General features: G+C 37.5%; 1 long non-coding RNA gene across 2 annotated transcripts in view; it reads right to left on the bottom strand.

Moving 5' to 3' along the window:
- Nucleotides 1-744: 744 nt before the first annotated feature.
- Nucleotides 745-19,117, bottom strand: part of LOC120888489 (uncharacterized) — a 42,091-nt gene continuing 23,718 nt past the window's right edge. For both annotated transcript variants that reach the window (XR_005732160.2, XR_013423450.1), the window contains exon 2: nucleotides 745-910. This is a non-coding gene — a long non-coding RNA (uncharacterized LOC120888489). The remainder of the gene's footprint in view (nucleotides 911-19,117) is intronic.

Raw genomic sequence — 19,117 nt, 5'->3', positions numbered from 1 at the left:
AAGCCCCCAAGCTTGTGGATAATTTGTTATGGCATAACATTAGTAACCTAGTACACAGTAGGAGAAAGGAAAAGTGGTTCATCCTAGGACATGGACGAGTCTGAAGTAGCAAAAAGAGGTGGTTAAAAGTCTGTAGGTCTGAATTCAGCAAACAGGCATGTCCCAATGGGGTCTATGATTACAGGGTACTGCATAGGTTCATTTAAAACATGACCTCTTTTCAGAAACTGTGTAGGGTTCCTAAATCTGTACTTATACATTATGTTTTATAACCTGTTAAAAAAAATGAAAAGGCAGTAGAACGAATTGGACGTAACTTTCTTATGTTCATATATGACACAGACCAGTGTAACTCCACATTGTGTTCAACCACAAGAATGGAAGTTATACTCAATTTATGTATAATATATCAAAATATACTCTCTCTATATACTCATGTATACCTAAAATAAATTTAAAAGTATACTCTCTATATATACTCATGTATATCTAAAAAGAAATGAAAAAAATAAAAAATAAATTTTTCTGGGAAAGGTAAGACATGATCTTGTAAGTTAAATGCATCAATTTTTCTGTAAACCAGTCTGCCTTCTTTTTCATTTTTAGCTATTCAGTATGCATTTCTATACAGCAGGCAGTATACTAAGCACCTTAAATATGCACCTTGTGTATCCTCTTCAGGTGGGTATTGTTCCCATTTTACAGATCAGGACGCCGAGAAAACAATGTGGCTCTGTGACTCACTTGCCTGGGATGAGACATTTATTAAGTGGCAGAGCCAAGTCTTGAGCTACTGAGTCCGATCCCCAAAGCCCCTGCTCTCCATCGCCGCCATGCTTTTCCTGGGCTGTCTTTCACAGTGCGCTTTGATGGATAAGAACAGCAAACACAGGCTACTCACAGGGGAAGGCTGTGGAGGGGAGAGGAAGGTAAAAAACATCAACAAGAATGTTTTAGGACCAAAACCAAGTCGATACGCTTTATAAATTGAGTCAGTCCCTGTATTAATGAGGCCAGAGGCCACTTTCTGTAGGTTGAGCTATCCCTGCTTCCCTCCACAGCCATCTAAGGTTCCCTAACCTGCCAAGAAGTCTGTCAGTGCCAGGCGGACTGTAGCAAGACGGCGGAAAGCAGAGCAGATGATACAAACCAGTGCATTCCTGGCTGATGGGTCAACAGCGTGTTCTTTGTATGTGAAGGAGGGCACCCTGGTTTTGATGACTCACAAGCAGAGAGAGTAGGAGGGAAAAAGAAGTCTGAGGCACTGCCTAAGCAGCCACCCTTCTGCTTAAACAAGCACACTAATAATAAAGCAAGTAATGATTCACATTTCATTCTTTAAAAAAATTCACTTGTGAATTTCCAGATGTTAGTGAAGGCTTGCAAGTATTGCCAAACGGCTTTAATGCCTGATTGGGGCCTCATTTTACTTAGTCTAGGGTAACTTTTTCACTTTGAACTTCTGCATCTTATTTTCTGGTCACAGCTTTCTGAAAGCAATTTCGATAAGTGCTTAGCTTAATCAGTTTACATCCACGTACTGACACTGACATGTGGGGCTTTACATCTTTCATGTAATTGGGCCTCTGTAAATCTCCATCCTTCTTTAAGGTATACTTCTGAATTTCTATGTAGCTTTCTTTTTTTTTTTTTTTTTTTTGAGGGGGGTACTGGGGATTGAACTTAGGGACACTCAATCACTGAGCCATATCCCCAGCCCTATTATGTATTTTATTTAGAGACAGGTCTCATTGAGCTGATTAGCACCTCAATATTGCTGATTTGGCTTTGAATTCCGAGATCCTCCTGCCTCAGCCTCCGGATCCTCTGAGATTACATGTGTGTGCTACTGCTCCAGGCTTGTGTGTAGCTTTCTTATTGAGTATATTAAATGTTGTGCTTTCCTATGTTTTAGAGATAGAATAAAAGCATTGCTTTGGTTACTTCTTCATATCAAGGGAAATTCATCTCCTGGTAATTAAAATCTTTTATTAAATGTCCCTCTGGGCCACCATGCTAGCCCCTGTACTCAAAACCATCAAACAGACAAGGGCCATATTGCATAGAGATGATAGTTACATAGTCCATAGTTTCTGGGAAAGTTCTAATTTCATGCAGTTTCATCTTCTTAAAGCAATTCTCTAAATACATTAATTAATGTGCTTTGATTTTCATATTCTTGCAATATTTTTAATATAAATTCATTTTCAGGAAATAGTATCAAAATGGAGCTGGGGATATTACTCAGTGGTAAAGCACTTGTCTTACATGTGCTGGGCCCTGGGTTCAATTCCCAGAACTGCCAAAGATAAAATATCATAGTCTTTCTAAAATAGTCTTTAAAATAGACTTTAAAAATAGTCTTGTTCAGATGGGCATGGTGGTGCTTGCCTGTAATCCCTGCGATTTGGGAGGCTGAGGCAGGAGGATTCCAAGTTGGAGGCTGACCTCAGCAACTTAGTGAAGCTCTCAGCAACTTAGTAAGACCCTGTTCTCAAAAGAAAAATGTAAAGGGCTGGGGATGTGACTCAGTGGTGAAGCACCTCTGGGTTCAATCCCCTGTACCAAAAAAAAAAAAAAAAATTTGTTCAAAAGTCAGACTCATGAATAAATGTATATATTTACTACAAATTATATTTTCATATAAAAAAGAGTAATAGTAGTCAGAAGGTAGAAGAAAATCTTGTTTTGATTAAAAATGCAGTTATAAGAAAATTTTTGAAGTATACAGCATAATCATTTTATTCTATATTGTTTTGATTTTGGCAGACAAAAATCAAAGAAGTAGGAAGCCTGGCAACTTAAGTAGTGACAGAAGTGTTGGAAATCACTGTTCTAGAATCAGCAAAAAACAAAACAAAACAAAAACAAAAAACAAGACAAAGTTCTTTTATAGGCAATTAAGCTGAAGTATGAGAATAAAGGGGCTGGGACTGTAGCTCAGTGGCAGACCACTTGCCTTGCATGTGTGAGGTACGGGGTTTGATCCTCAGCACCACATAAAAATAAAGAAATAAAGATATTGTACCAACTACAACTAAAAAAATTTTAAAAAAGAATAAAATTTCACCATTAATAACTGGCACAGAGCCTGGTACTTTTGAAACCACAAAAAAAGGTTAGTGAAAAACATTTAAATATATTCAAGTCTGGAGAAAACTAGGATTTGTCTAGGCGGAGATGGAAGATAGTTAATTGAGTAGTAAGGAAAAATAATAACTCAGTGTGTTTGTATTTTGCAAGTATTACTTTATATTGTTTTTATGGTATAATAATAGTTGTTCATATTTATTTCCCAACAATTTTAGTGAGTTACATGTATTTTAAAAAAATAATTTAATGGAAAATGGTGCTTATATTTGCTTATTGGTAATTAGTGTATGATAAACCCAGCTCTATATACTATGAGGGTATACCTAGGTTATTTCTGCATTGATATATATACCTGAATAACAGATATTACTTGGTAGGAAATATAATAGCTTCAGGCCTAGTTTTGCAGGATCCAGATGGGAGAATAAGCATGATTTCAAAGAATGGATTTCGAGTTCAGACTTAAAGGATGCATGTGCACTGTGCAGGAAGCAGTGGAATTTCATGACATCAGGTTAGGTGCAGGTGAACAATGAATTTAGAAAGAACCTTCCTTTCTTCATCTATTTCAGGAAATAGCCACAACAGAATATTCCAGAGATAATTTGTTCCTGTTGGCCTTTAGAGACTGTTCAGTAACATTTTATAATGGCATAGGAACCAATTACATTTTGAAGGCAATTCTAAATGCAAACCTTCCACCTTATTGATAGAATCTGGGCTATTTGTTTATTATGAAAATTTGAAAGTTAAACCAAATATTTGGTTAGCATTAGGCGAGAAAAGGCAAAATTAGAATTCAGGACCTCACTATCATGGTAAGAAGATATTTAATGCAACTCTGCTAATTAACTGAAAATTCCTTAAACTCTTTAATCTTCTACTTCTTAAAACATCTTTCTACTATTTCATCAGAATAAGATATCAGAAGGGCAAATCTTTCATTGATGAATTCTCAGTAACTCTGTTGTAAATCTTGGGGAACAAGTGAAATACATTTTCATACACATCTGCTTTTCCTAACTCCTAATACCACACTAGAGAACAAGTATTTGTAGATATAATTTAAAAATCTGGATTAAAAGAGACTATGGTTATGCTTCATGGATTTTAGCAAAATTTAAATGTTTCCATTCAAAAAGTCTTGAGGCCTCCCACACTCTTGGCTTAATCTCTGAATTACCTGAACTATCTATCAACAAAACCGAGTAGTCAATTAACTATGGGCGCCAAGGTTGGCAATTTCACTTTCAGTTTTCAGAAGATCTGTTGTTTCAGGGGTGTAAGAACATCTTCAATATCTCTACAGAATAATTGGTTGTAATTGTAACTTCCATTAATTTACTGCTAAACAAAGACACAATTCATTAATTGTGAGAATTTGATGGCAAATTCTTCTGGGGGGGGCACTAAATTTCAAAGAAAACATCTTTGCCAGTCAGAATCAACTCTTCATTACCCTGGGATGCCAGCTCCTCCAAATGGCAGCAGCAACAAATTACTGTTTGGAAATTCCACAGTAATAAAAACTTTGCATTCCATAGAGACAAGGACAGAGCAAAAGAAATATATTTTTAGAACAGTATTATTTTAAAATAAAAATACTGTCATGATTGTAGAACAGGGCAGCTCCCCTATGATAAGTTCTCAATGATCTGTCTTTTAAAACCAAAATTGTATTTTTTCAATGTAGAAAAAAATGAATTGCTTCAAAATATGACATTTTTTGCATATATTTTAACAAAATTTAAAATAGGTGATAGGGCTAGGCATGGTGGCACACACCTGTAATCCTAGCAACTCAGGAGGCTAAGGCTTGAGGATTGCAAATTTGAGGCCAGCCTCAGCAACATAGTGAGACCCTCTCTCAAAATAAAAACTAAAAAGGGCTGGGGATATAGCTCAGTGGTAAAGTATCCCTGAGTTTAATCCCTAGCACTTCTAAATAAATAGATACACAAATAAATAAAATGTGATAGAGAGCATGCTTAGCACGCATGCACAAGGCCTTGAATTAGATTCCCAGCACCAGTATGTGTGTTTTAACTAGTAGACTAATAAATGCATAAAATATATCAGTTATAAAAAATGCTAACTAGCTGGGTGTGGTGGCGCATACCTGTAATCCCAGTGGCTGGGGAGACTGAGGCAGGAGGATGGTGCGTTCAAAGCCAGCCTCAGTGATTTAGTAAGGAGCTAAGCAACTTAGTGCAACCCTGTCTCTAAATAAAATACAAAATAGGGCTGGGGATGCGGCTCAGTGGTTGAACATACCTGAATTCAATCTCCAGTACCAAAAAAAAGCTAACTATTCAAAACTTCATGTAATTACAGTGATCAAAGATCAAGAGGGAGTTAAATTACTCTTAAAATGAATGATACAGGGGTGAACAGTAACATCAGTAATCATGTCCAAGACTCACATGTGCAGGTTTGGGATAGATAATAAAATAATGACCATAAACATGGACACATGGATTTGGGATACCAAATACCTCAGTGAGATATTCTTCAAAGTTCAATTCAAAAGCTATTCTCCTGTGAAATCTTGCCAACATTTTTACCTATTCTTACCTACTCCTTTCTCTTCTGAGCTCCCAGGACATTTTGCATTTTTATAATAGCATAACTATTTTGTTTGCAGATATTTCTATGATCATATAACCATCTTAGAGTTACTTCTTTTTGTATTTCTCTTGTACTACCAATTGTCTCTCATTGTTTACGTATTTTTTGTTTACAAATTTTTCCCTTCCCTCTTGCATTGATTCCTCTCCTGTTCCACCTCTTGAAAGCTTGCCTTTTTAGGTTCTGCATTCCTAGTGCCCACAATGTCTCCACATAATGATGCTCAATGAACAGGTGCTAAGTGAATCCTCTTGTGATCATAGCACTGTTAACTACTCCCAGTCAAAACTGCTTCTTAATGTTTTACTTTTAACAGAAAGCATTCATTTAATAAACATTCATTGAGAAACTACTAATTTCCATGACCTATGGTAGGAATTGGGAATAAAAGATGAATATGTTCAAGTCCCATTTTACTCAAAAGTCTTGAGTAATGCAGCATTATGGCTCAGACTTCATAAAACACCTTCGCTGGCAAGATTTCATGTTTGGAATAACATATATTATGGTTTCTGCCAATATACTAATATCCTCTAAAGCTATGCTTTGCCTTTTGGTAATTTAGAGAGCACTGTATCTAATGTAGAAACTTGTACTAGTCTAGCCATACACAAAAATTACTTTTATGACATTAACTGCATGTTAGTTGGCCTTATGATTTAATGCTGGTATATACCTCACTTGTTGTTTTCCATATAACGTACTTTATAGTTTGTACATAGCACATAAAAATTCTGTTGATGGCCTAGTGTCTGTTGATGAATCAATCTCTATGAATCTTTTAACTAATACACCAAAATCTACCAAAAATTGGGCTGGAGGTGTAGCTCAGTGGACAGAGACAGCACTTGCTTGGCATTCACATAGCCCACAGGTCCTCAGCACCAAACAAACAAACAAACAAACAAAAAATGTTTAGGGGGAAAAAGAGTAAAAATATCTGTATGGTGTGCATATATTTATTATTTTAAATGCTAGTTTATATAGTTTTAAACTATAGAGTTAGAACATAGAAAACTTTTTTAAAGTCAAATTCACACTTGCTTCTTAGCTAGTAAAAAACAAAAAAGCAATTTATACACAAGCCAAGAGAATGGCTAAATTTGCTATAGTGCTCATTCTTTTAAATTTGAAAGTGATAAATATAACCCAATCGCCTCACATAGTTTTCAGTAAGTACTGAATAGGACATATTAGCACTCCTAAGCAATGTTATTAAAACATTGTCTAAACCTTCATATCACACTGTTCTTACCCTACAGCAATAGGCTACATGTATGTTTCACATAGGGACACTACTGAATTCATTCATACCACCTGAAGTCTATTTATAATGGATACTCAATATATACTTCATTAATCAAATGATCAACTTTACTGACAGAGATTTTCACTTAGGGGAGTTTATGTGACTGAAGGGAACTTGGAAATCCTGTAAGGCTAGGTGTGATGGCACAGGTCTATAATCCCAGCTACTTGGGAGGCCGAGGTAGGAGAATTTCAAATTTGAGGCCAGTCTTGGCAATTTAGCAACACCCCAACTCAAAATAAAAATAATAAATAGGGCTGAGGATATAATTCAGTGTTAGAATGTTCCTGGGCTTAATCCCCAGTACTGTAAAAAAATTAAAAAATCCTGTGAGCATAAGCCCTTCCTCTCCATAAATATACTGACTTGAGATCAATTTTCCAATACTATAATATCTAACATGGGACTCATCATGAAGAGACAACCTATAGAAGAGAAGAAAATATTTGCAAACTATGAACCCAACAAGGGATTAATTTCCTTGAAAGCAAAACCCCAAATAATTCAGTTAAAAAATGGGCGAATGACTTGGACAAACATTTCTCAAATGGATATACAGATGGCTAATAAGCATCTAAAAATTCTCAATATTTTTAATCACCAGGAAAATGCAAATCAAAACCACAATGAGGTATCATCTTATCTCAGTTAGAATGGCTATTATCAAAAAATAACAAATACTCTTGAGGATGTGCAGAAAGGGGAACTCTCATACATTGTTGGTAGGAATATAAAGAAAATTATGGAGGTTCTTAAAAAAAATAGATATAAAAACACCCTACAATCCAGTGAACCCACTACTGAGTGTTGATCCAAAGTCACTGACATTAGTATGTGGAAGAGACATCTGCACTTGTATGTTTATTGTAGCAGTATGTACAACAGTTAAGATAATCAACTTAGGTGTTGATTGATGGATGAATGGATAGAGAAAATGTGGTATGTGTTCATAAATATATGCCACATTTGCATAATAATAAGGAAGATGTGTGTATGTATACACACACAAGGGAATGCTATTCATTCATAAAAAGAATCAAATTATGTCATTTGCAACAACATGGATGGAACTCCACATTATGCTCAGTGAAGTAAGTCAGACACGGAAAGACAAATACTCTTATGTTCTCATTTGTATGTGAAAGCTAAAACACTGATCTCTAAGGAGTAGAGGACAGAACAGTTGGTACCAGAGCCTGAAAAGGATGTGGGGAAGAGGGAGATGAAGAGAGTATGACTAATGGATAAACAGGTGCAGGTGGGAAAGAAGAATAACCTCTAATGTTCTGTATCACAGGAGGATATCCACGGTTAACAACAAAATTGAACCCTTCAAAATAGCTAGTAGGGTTACGTGTGTGTATGTGCTGTGGGAAACTGAGCCCAAGGCCTCACGCATGCTAGGCTGGCACTCTACTGCTGGGCCACATCCCTGAACTCCAAGTAGGATTTTGAATTTTCCTAACATATAAATACTAAATGTTGGAGGGACAGATAAGCCAGTTATCCTGATCTGATATATATATATATATATATTATATACATGTACTGAAATCTCATAATGCACCTATAAATTTATAATTATCATGTGTCAATTAAAAGAGTGAAATACTACAGGAGAAAGGATTGCACTTAATATTAAGTATGACTTTGTTATAAAATTAAGATAAAATTTTACTTTTCTATATTTCAGTAGTATGCTAAAATTATTATTTTGGTAGTGGGGATTGAACACAGGGGTGCTTAACCACTAAGCCACATACCCAGTTCTTTTTTGTTGTTGTTTAATTTTTTTGTAGTTGTAGATGGATAAAATGCCTTTATTTTATGTGGTCTAAGGGTTGAACACAGTGCCTCACGCGTGCTAGGCAAGCACTCTGTTATTGAACTATTGCCCCAGCCTGATCCCTAGTTGTTTTTGAGACAGGGTCTAAGTTGCTTAGGGCCTCATTAAGTTGCTGAGGTTGCCCTCAAACTTGTAATCCTCCTGCCTCAGCCTCCTGAGTTGCTGAGATTATAAGCATGTGCCACCATGTCCAGCTGAATTTATTTTTATAACTGGAAAATAATAAAAAGTTAGTAAAAAAGAGAATAAGCCTGGCATGTGATGGGAAAAAAAAAAAGACATAAAAAGGAGTCACATTAAAAATGGTTGTTCAGTGTCATAGCTCAGTGTTAGCTTATATTTTGTACACAGACATACTTAAACACATGCACAAATACACACACACAAACACACATTTTTTTCTGTTAATAACTCTATCCTTTGTCTGTTTCACACATTAACACATGTGAGGCACTAGGTTCCATCCTCAACACCACATAAATAAAAAATAAAGGTATTGTGTCCATCTACAACATCAAAAAAAATATTTAAAAAAATGGTGCTGGGGATTGAACCCAGGGGCACTTAAACATTGAGCTGCATCCCCAGCCCTTTTTATATTTTTATTTTGAGACAGGGTCTCTCTGAGTTGCGAAGGCTGACCTGGAATTTGCAATCCTCCTGCCTTGGCCTATCTGGAGAGTAGCTGGGATTACAGTTGTGCACCTCCTGACCAATTTTCTTTTTACTACTCAAGGCCAACAGTACAATTCTCCCCTCTTAAACCAAGTTTTAGATAGTTTATGTACTATTACTTACTTTCCCCAAATGTGTATAAAAATTCTGATCCTTCTTTCTCCACTTTATTTAATAACTTTTTTTTTTTATAATTTAGACCTAGTTTTCAAACCCTACAATGGTGGATTTTATTTGATAAGCTGTAAAAAGCACTAGCTGTAAAAGTCAAAAGGTTTGGGAGACCTAAACACTAGTCCTGTCTGTACTACGAAAGACAGAATCACAAGGCTTTGCAGGGCTTCGGTTTTCCTCGCTTGTAGGAGGAGAGAATTATAAAATCATCTCTGGTCCTACTGGGCAATAAAGGGCGATGGGTTTACAGTTGCTCTTTTTTCTCACCTTTTTTTATGCAAATCCAACACATAAGAGGCTACAGAATTTGTGTTGATGGTTCCCTATTGTTTGGAATTTTCTTTCCCTTTGGATTCTGGGATTAAGGTCTCTTCTCCATATTTTCCGTGGCTGATGTGACCTAACTTGTGGCTTCAACTACCAGCTCCACATACCACTGCCTCTCTTCATATCAGGAGTGCCAGTTATCTCCTGGAGGCTTTCCATGTGCTTCTGATTTATTGTAACCCCAACTGAGCTGCCATTCACCCCACAAATTTGCTGCTGACTTCTGCATCCGTTGTGAAGAAGCTGATAGTGACTCTAAACTCATTCTTTCCCTCACTCTCCAAATCAATGACCAACTTGTGCTTATTTTTATTTCCCAATATTTTCCAGAATTATTGTTGTCACGGATTTAAAGTTCATGACTTCTAAAGTTCTTATGCTGAAGTCACCCCTAAAGATGACTGCATTTGGAGATGTGGTCTCTAAGGTAGTAATGAAGGTTAAATAAGGTCATAATGGTGGGTCCCTTATCCGATAAGACAGATGAACTCTAGAAGGGCAGAGGGGTTGGAGGGGAAGGGAGAGAGCTTGGAGTAATTAATGATGGTGGAATGTGATGATCATTACTATCCAAACAACAGGTATGAAGACATGAATTGGTGTGAATAGACTATGTATACAACCAGAGAGATGAAAAATTGTGCTCTATATATGTAATAAAAATTATAATAATTCTGCTGTCATATATAAATTTAAAAAATTGGGGCTTGGGTTGTGGCTCAGCGGTAGAGGGCTCGTCTGGTGTGTGCAAGGCCCTGGGTTCGATTCTCAGCACCACATAAAAATAAATAAATAAATAAGGCATTGTGTACAACTAAAAGAAATAAATATTTAAAAAAAATAAATAGGGGCTGGGGATGTGGCTCAAGCGGTAGCGTGCTCGCCTGGCATGCGTGCGGCCTGGGTTCGATCCTCAGCACCACATACAAATAAAGATGTTGTGTCTGCCGAAAACTAAATAAATATTAAAATAAATAAATAAATAAATAAGGAAATTCTTAGGCATCAATTTAGCTTTGGGTTCAATAATATATGAGATTGATTTATTAACTCAAAAATAAAACCATTTTTATTAAAAAGATAAATGTCCATTAGGTTGCATAAAAATAAGAAATTTTAAGTAAAAAATTCTCTTAAAAAAAAAAAGATTGGTGTCATTATAAGAAGAGACCGTATAGCCCAGTGCCATGGTGTGCATTCCTGTAATCCCAATGGCTTGGGAGGCTGAAGCAAGAGGATGACAAGTTCAAAGCCAGCAATTTAGCACAACCTTAATCATCTCAGTGAGACCTGTCTCAAAAATGAAAAGGGCTGAGGCTGTGCCTCAGTGGTTAAAAGCCCTTGGGTTCAATCCCTATTGCTGGAAAAATAAACAAGAAAGCTCTTTTATTCTCTCCACACTCAGGGATAAAGAAGAGCCCGTGTTCAAACACATCAAGAAGGTGGCCACACACAGGACAAAAATAAAGCTCACACCAGAACCCAATGTTGACAATACCCTGAACTTGAATGTCCAGCCTCTAAAAGTATGAGAAAAAAATTTCTGTTTCCAAAAGAGGAAGTTTAGACTTCCCTGTCTATGGTATTTTGTTACTGCAGTCCAAGCTGACTAATACAGTCACCTTCCCTCCACCCGTCACCACTGTCCCAGGGCAACTCATCCTAGTCTCTTTTCTCTAGGCTGGCCACATACTCATTTCCCTAGTGCTTCATCACTTCGGTTAGAGTCACATCACGGAGGTTTAAGTTCTTGCTCTGCTGCTGACTGTGAACTTGAGCAAGTTCTATCTCTGCGTGTCAGTAACCTCCATGTAAAATGAGACTGATAGCAGGGTTGTTTCAACAAGGCGATACAAGTAAAATGCTTAATCGTGTTTGGCACACTGTAAGCAGCTGATGTAAGTTAGCTATCACTATCATTTAAGTGATCAGAATAGGCCACCTAAACCACAAAGCTGCCATGTCATGCTCATGTTTTAAAACACCTCAATAGACTCCTTACCACCAAGAGAAAAAAGGCTGTGCCCCTCAGCATGATGTGGAGGCTCCATATGAACCTGTGAGTTCCACTACAGGAGCTCAGGTGAACCTTCCCCTCCTCTGGCTCGTATGCAGGGCTCCTCACCCACTCGAAGCTCCAGCCACGCTGAACGCAGCAGCTCCCCACTGTTCCGTAATGCTCAGGCCTGCTTCTCTCTGCCCTCTGCTTGTAATGTCCTGGCCCTTGGTGTCGCCCAGCCAGCTCCTATTTATTCTTCTGGATTCTGCTTGGATGTTTCCTTCCCAGGAGGCCTTTGTGGACTTCTTGGTCTGGGTTATGAACTCTTCATCTTTGCTCCTCGTATGCTGTATGCAAAGCTTTATCATAACACTTACCCACTGTAATTCTGCAGCGATCTGTTTGCCTTTCTAGATGGAAGAATCAAAGGCCACTTCTTACTCTTTCTTTCTTTTTTTTTTTTTTTGTATCAGTGTTTGGTAAACTGTCATACAGTAAAAATCAGTAAATGCTTGATACACTGAATGGAAGATAGCTAAGGAATCTCCACCATCTCTTCCATACATGCTGTTGCTATCTTGGTTCAAGTTTTTATTTCCCATGTGAAGCAATGCAAAGGATTTCCTGCCTATAATCTCTCTTTTCTTCATGCCATCCTTTAAACAGCTGACAGAACTGTCTTCCTAAAACACAAATATCCTATCTTATACATCCCTAGATTCAAAACCTCTTTGGGCTTCTCACAGCCTAAGATGTAAAGTCTAACCTTTTTTAAAAAAAATCTCCTTTTGGTACTGGGGATTGAAACTGGGGTGCTTGTTCTACACCAAGATATGCTCACAGCCATTTTGTTTTGGAGACAGGGTCTCATTAAGTTGACAAGGTTGGCCTTGAACTTGTGACCCTGCCTGTCTCCCGATTCTCTGGATTACAGGGGTGTACCATTGCAGTCAGCTAGAAAGTAAAATATTAATTAACAAGGACCATTAGTCCTTTAATCTTCTCTCTGCTCACTTCTCTGTGTGTACAGAAATTCTTGCTACACTAAATTTCTTACTGTTGCAAGAGTAAGTTCCATACTTTCAAACCTTCTTGCCTTTGCATATACAGTGCCCTCTGCCACGAATGTCCTTTCTCACTTCTGAACTCATGCTCTATGAACTATTTCCTAAGTCACTCCCTTATTAAGTGTTTCTAGGATGTTCACTGGCAGAATGAGCTGTTTACTCCTCTTTGTGCCCACAACACACTGTTCATTCTGAGAGCACTGCACTTACTAGAAATTATTACGATTTTGTCTCTCTTATCCATTTGAGTTCAAGGGCTGAATCTTAAATTTATCATTGTATATGCTGAGACCTAGAGCTGCATTTGAGATTTGGTAAGCACTCAGTATGTATGTAGCTTTTAAATAATTTATAGATGGTTAGAAAAAATGAGAGGATCTCTTGTTTTACTGTGCATCACACTAAAAATACATATTGAATAGAATCATCAGATAGCTACTTTTCCAACTGTAAGTTACCATCCATTAAGAGAATAATAGTAAACAGCAGAGGGTATAATTTTTGTTTTAGTTGCATATATGTGTATGTGTGTCTTGGGTTGCAATGTTAAATGTATATTACCCACTGTGGAATAAAAAAGTTTGGAAAAGGTTTTATAAAAAGGTTTGAAAAATACTGCATATGGTCATTTATTAGTTTAGTCCAATTTATTTGGTAATGACTTCAACTATAATGCCACCATATAGAATTTTGGAAAGATTAATGAGATGTGAAAAGTATATTTTTAGATGGGTTCATATCATAGCTTGCTGTAATATCTTACAAAACATCAAATTAAACCATATGCTTTAGTTTCCTTATGAAATCACTTTGACAACAGTAATAGTTATCTTTTTCATAGAGTGTTCTGAGTAGAGGAGAAAATGAATTGTAAAACCCTTAGCAACCTTACATGCCTGGCACTTAGTATTTACTCAACAAATCTTAGTAATGATGACCACCTGGTGCCTGGCACATAAGCAAGTTAAGAAAAATGTCAGTTCCTTCTTTTGGTAAAATATGCTTAAATTCACTGTGAATACTAAACTAGGTCAGGAGATCACTGCTGGTATTTAAGAAGATAGTTTAAAATTTTAAAAATGACTACTGTTTAAAAGGCATGAATACCATGTTGGGTGCAGTGGCACATGCCTGTAATCCCAGCAACTTGGGAGGCTGAAGCAGGAAGATTACAAGTTTGAGGCCAGCCTCAGCAACTTAGTGAAACCCTGCCTCAAAAAAAAAAAAAAAAAAAAAAAAGGGTTGGGGATGTGACTCAGTGGTAAAGCACACCAGTGTTCAATTCCCAGTTCCAAATAAATAAATAAACAAATAGAAGAAAGAAAAAAATGAATATTATTTACAAAGTAATGTTCATTTGGTTCAACCCAGCAATGAATTCACTGGGAGAAAAAGGAAATGATACAAGAGTTAAGACATCACACTAATATTAGTCTCTTAGACCAAGACTGTCCTTCCTTTATTTATTTATCCTTTTTTTTTTTTTTTTTTTTGTGGTGCTGGGGATTGAACCCAGGGCCTTGCATGTGTTAGATAAGTGCTCTCGCACTGAGCCACATCCCCAGTCCAAGACTTTATTTTGGATTAGAGGAAGAAAAAAGGATTTCCCTCAAATAAATTATACTTCATGTATCCTAGATTCAATTTTTCATCGGTAAAAATAAATAACTACAATTTCACAGAAGTTTCCAGTTTTTTAAAAAAAAGTCCTATTACAATATTGGAAACTAGAACCTTTGTAGGTGTTGAAAAATAAGTGCAAATTCTGCTCTATTAGCCAGAAAATACCTGCCTTGTTCTAGCCCCCAAATTAGCTCTCATTTCTTTTTTTCCTAATATATTGTATTTATTTAATTCAAAGTGTGGGAGGTGTCAATGTAAGGAAAAAAATATTTTTTTCAGTAATTTCGTTAAAATCGTTAGACATCACAGGCTATCTGGAATCACCGTGGGTTCACAGCTGGATTTCAGCTCTGGCTTGTTTTATTTATCAGTTCATTCATTGATTCATGTTAACTGAATCCAGGAGAGTAATTAACAAATAATAATATCAATTTCTTGATTTATAATGGGAGATACTAATTGGGTCACAAGTATTTACTGAGCATTTACTGCACTGAAGGGAATGGGCCCTCTATGGCAGGAAAATATATACCAATCATTTATATTAGGCATTCTTTAGGTATTCTCAGGAGACAATGTTTATAACACCATGCCTTGTACATAGAATTTAATAACTGTTGGCTGAATAATACCAGACATTAGAATGGCACACAAAGAGTCAAGAAACGGAGAAAAGTCAGATCTTTCGGAGAATTACTACTATGTTTTGCCCAATAGGTTGTCCTTATTGTTGCCCATATTTTTCCATGTAGCTAATCCCCACTGGTCAGCATTGAGACACATTTTCCTTAAAGATCACCAGCTACAGAAGCACCTTCTTCCTCAGCATTTCAATTGCTGACAAGGCAGAGTTACAGCAGCATGTCTACCTGTTTAACACACACAATTGGGGCTGAGGTGTAGCTCAGTGACAGAGAGCTCACCTAGCATTCGTGAGGCCTGGTGTGATCTGTGGCATCACCAAATAAACTCGTGTTATGGTTTGGATGAAAGGTGTCCCCTAAAAACTCAGGTGTGGGGCAATGCAATAATATTTAGAGGTTATGAGAGCCTTAGCCCCAACCAGTGAATTAATCCCCTGGCAGGATTAACTGAGTGATAATTGAAGGCAGGCAGGGTGTGGCTGGAGGAGGTGGGCACTAGGGGCATCCTTTGGGGTATGTATTTTGTATCTGGTGCGTGGAGTCTCTCTCTGCTTTCTGATAATCATTGAGTTGCTTCCCTCCACCACACTCTTCCGCAATGATTTCTTCCCCAATGAATGGAGCCAGCCTTCTATGGGCTGAGACCTCTGAAACTGTGAGCCTCCAACAAACTTTTCCTCCCCTAAAATTGTTCTGGTAGGGTCTTTTAGTCACAGCAGTGAAAAAGCTGACCAGAACAATGAATAAATAAAAAATAGATTGTACTCTTTAAAAACCTTTTTTTTCTCCCTAAAAAAAAAAAAAAACAAAAGAGGGAATCAGGTCTAGGAACTGAATCATCTAATTTAGATCACCTAGTGCAGTGGACCCCCAATTGCGCCTAAACATATTCTATAAACAGCACTTTTCTTAGCCCAGTTTTTTTTAAACATTTATTTTTTAGTTTTCAATGGCCACAACATCTTTATTTTATTTTTATGTGGTGCTGAGGATTGAACCCAGGCGAGCATACCAGGTGAGCATGCTACCGATTAAGCCACATCCCCAGCCCTCTTAGCCCAGTTTTTGATGATAGACAAACTGTTACTCTGTTCAGCTAACAAACTTTTGGAGAAAGGTAGAGCACAGGGTGAATCTGTGTTGCTGCTTGTTTTTGCAAATAAAGTTTTATTAGGACACAGCCATGGCCATCGTTTTCACACTGTGGCTGCTTTCATGCTGTTAACTGCAGGGTGGGTAGCTGTGGCAGAGGCCTAGTGACTCACACAGATGAAAATATTTATCTGACCCTTTACAGAAAGTATGCTAATTCTTGGAGAGGGTAAGCATTCTATATTGCTAATTAAGAACAGCACCGCATATATTAGAAATTACGCAAGCAGGTGATAGGGCTGACCATCTATAATGGAAACTGAGGTTCTGAACCATGGCTCTTGCTTTGACAGTAGGCCATCTTAATTCAACGAGGAGGGAGACACCTGCAGGCAAAATCAGAATTTTCTGCAGGGAGAAGTTCTGAGTCCATGTCAACTTGTGACCAAGTGCTCAGATATTCATTTAATTTCCGTTAACTATGCTGCTACACACTATTTTCTCTGGCAAGACTGCAATTTGCAGTAAATCCCGAGAGCTTTTGGGAAGGTGGGGGAGCTGTGGGTAAAAGTGACCCAGGATTTAGTGAAGGGAGAGTTTCATAATTTTTCAATAGAATCATCATATCATGCTAAAGAAAGCAAAGTGAATTCAATCTGAAAATAAAGATGAGAGTATTCAAAGGGGCATCAAAACTAAAACCTCTCTTTAGCAAAAGCAAGATGCCTTAAGAGAAGTGGGATGGAGCTGGGTGTGGTGGTGCACGCCTGTAATCCCAGCACCTTGAGAGGCTGAGGCAGGAGAATTCCAAGTTCAAGGTCAGCCTCAGTAACTTAGTGAGACCCTAAGCAATTTAGTAAGATCCCGCCTCAGAATAAAAAATAAAGACTGGGGATGTGGCTCAGTGGTTAAGGGCCCTGGGTTCAATCTCTGGCAAAAAAAAAAAAAAAAAAAAAAGTGTGATTGTTTCAGAGGCAAGGAAACATTTATGTGGTATGTTTCAGTGTCATGGGAGCCGAACATTCAAACAAGATCTATAGAAATGCAGATAAAACAATACTTATTTCTCATTTTGCAGTCACATTAAATTTACCTTAAAAATAATGCATGTTTTACATTAAAATGAAAGTAATTTTATGACATCATTTAGGTGATTTTAAACACACTCACACAAACACATATTTTTTGGTGTGTGTGATGGTGCACACCCATAATCCCAGCTACTCAAGAGGCAGGAGGATCACGAGTTCAAGGCCAGACTGGGCAACTGAGCCAGACCCTGTCTCAAAAAATAAAAAACAAAAAGGGCCAGAGATGTAACTCAGTGGTAGAACACCCGTGGGTCTATCCCAGGTACCAGGGTGGGGGTTGGGGGGAGGAACAGCAACATGGGAAGAAGTGAAGAATTTCTCTCCAAGGAGCAAGGGTCATACCTGCTTACATGTGTGTTTGTTCTTAAAATGTGTGTGTGTGTTCTGTAACATGGGACTGCTTAAGGACAGGTACTTCATAAGTGTTTCTGCTGAATTTGATGATTCTCCTTCTCTTATACCCATACCCGATCAGCTCTACCTCCCAAGTATATCCTGAATCTAACCATCTCCCACCATCTATATTGCTACAACATCAAAGTCAGTCTGAACTACCTTCGTCTGTCACATGGACTACTACGGATGCTTCACAGTGTCTTTCTTTCCACATAGCATCTAGATTGATCTAAGCATAAAGCTAATTATGTCCCTACAATTAACCCCTTCAATGAATTCTCATTAAGAAAAAACCCAAATCTGATGTCCTTACCCTAAACAAGGCTCAAACAGGCTCTGTGACCCTTACCTACCATTCTGCTCCTATCCCTCCCTGTCCCAGCCAGGCCAGGGTTTTTATCTTCCTATTGTCAAACACAGTCCTGCCTCAGGGCTTTCTTTTCTTTTCTGTTCTTTTCTCAACCTTGAATCTCCTCCACCCATTATTCCCTCTCAACTAAAAAGCCAGTGCAAAGAGGCTTTTCTTGACTACCAGTCACTCTCCACTACATGATTCCATTTTACTTTCTTCAAGGTACTTTCCGTACATAAAAATCACCTTAGTTGTCTTCCGCGGGGTATCCTAAAATTTAAGCATTCCTTGAGGGCATGGTTTGTTTCACTCCTGAGTCAGACTAAAACAGTGCTTGGAACACAGAAGGTACTGAAGAAAAATCTGCTTATGGACTAGCTATGACACAATTCATCTATTTATTTTCATTTTATCAAGAAAACATATACACTTTGAAATTTAATGAAGTTTTGATGTTTTATAGGCATTTTCTAATTATTTAAATAAAATGCTTAACTAAGCATTGTGGCTCATACCTATAATTTCAGTGACTTGGGAGGATTCAGAGGCAGGAGGATTGCAAGTTCCCAGTCAGCCACAGTGACTGAGCAAGACCCTGGCTCGAAATTAAAAATAAAAAGGACTGGGGATGTAGTTCAGTGGTAAAATGCCCCTGGGTTCCATCCCTAGTACCAAAAGTAGATAAATAAACAAACCATTTTGGCCAACTGTAAGTATTATGTTGGAAAGTGTTTGAGCAATTGAATAGCTTCTAAAAATGCTTCCAATGAACACAAGCTTCTCTAGCAAATTGTACTTATC

Source organism: Ictidomys tridecemlineatus, chromosome 6, assembly GCF_052094955.1.
Source record: "Ictidomys tridecemlineatus isolate mIctTri1 chromosome 6, mIctTri1.hap1, whole genome shotgun sequence".
NCBI lineage: Eukaryota > Metazoa > Chordata > Mammalia > Rodentia > Sciuridae > Ictidomys > Ictidomys tridecemlineatus.
The sequence above is the reverse complement of the archived record's forward strand: the minus strand, read 5'-3'. Positions and strand labels throughout refer to the sequence as shown.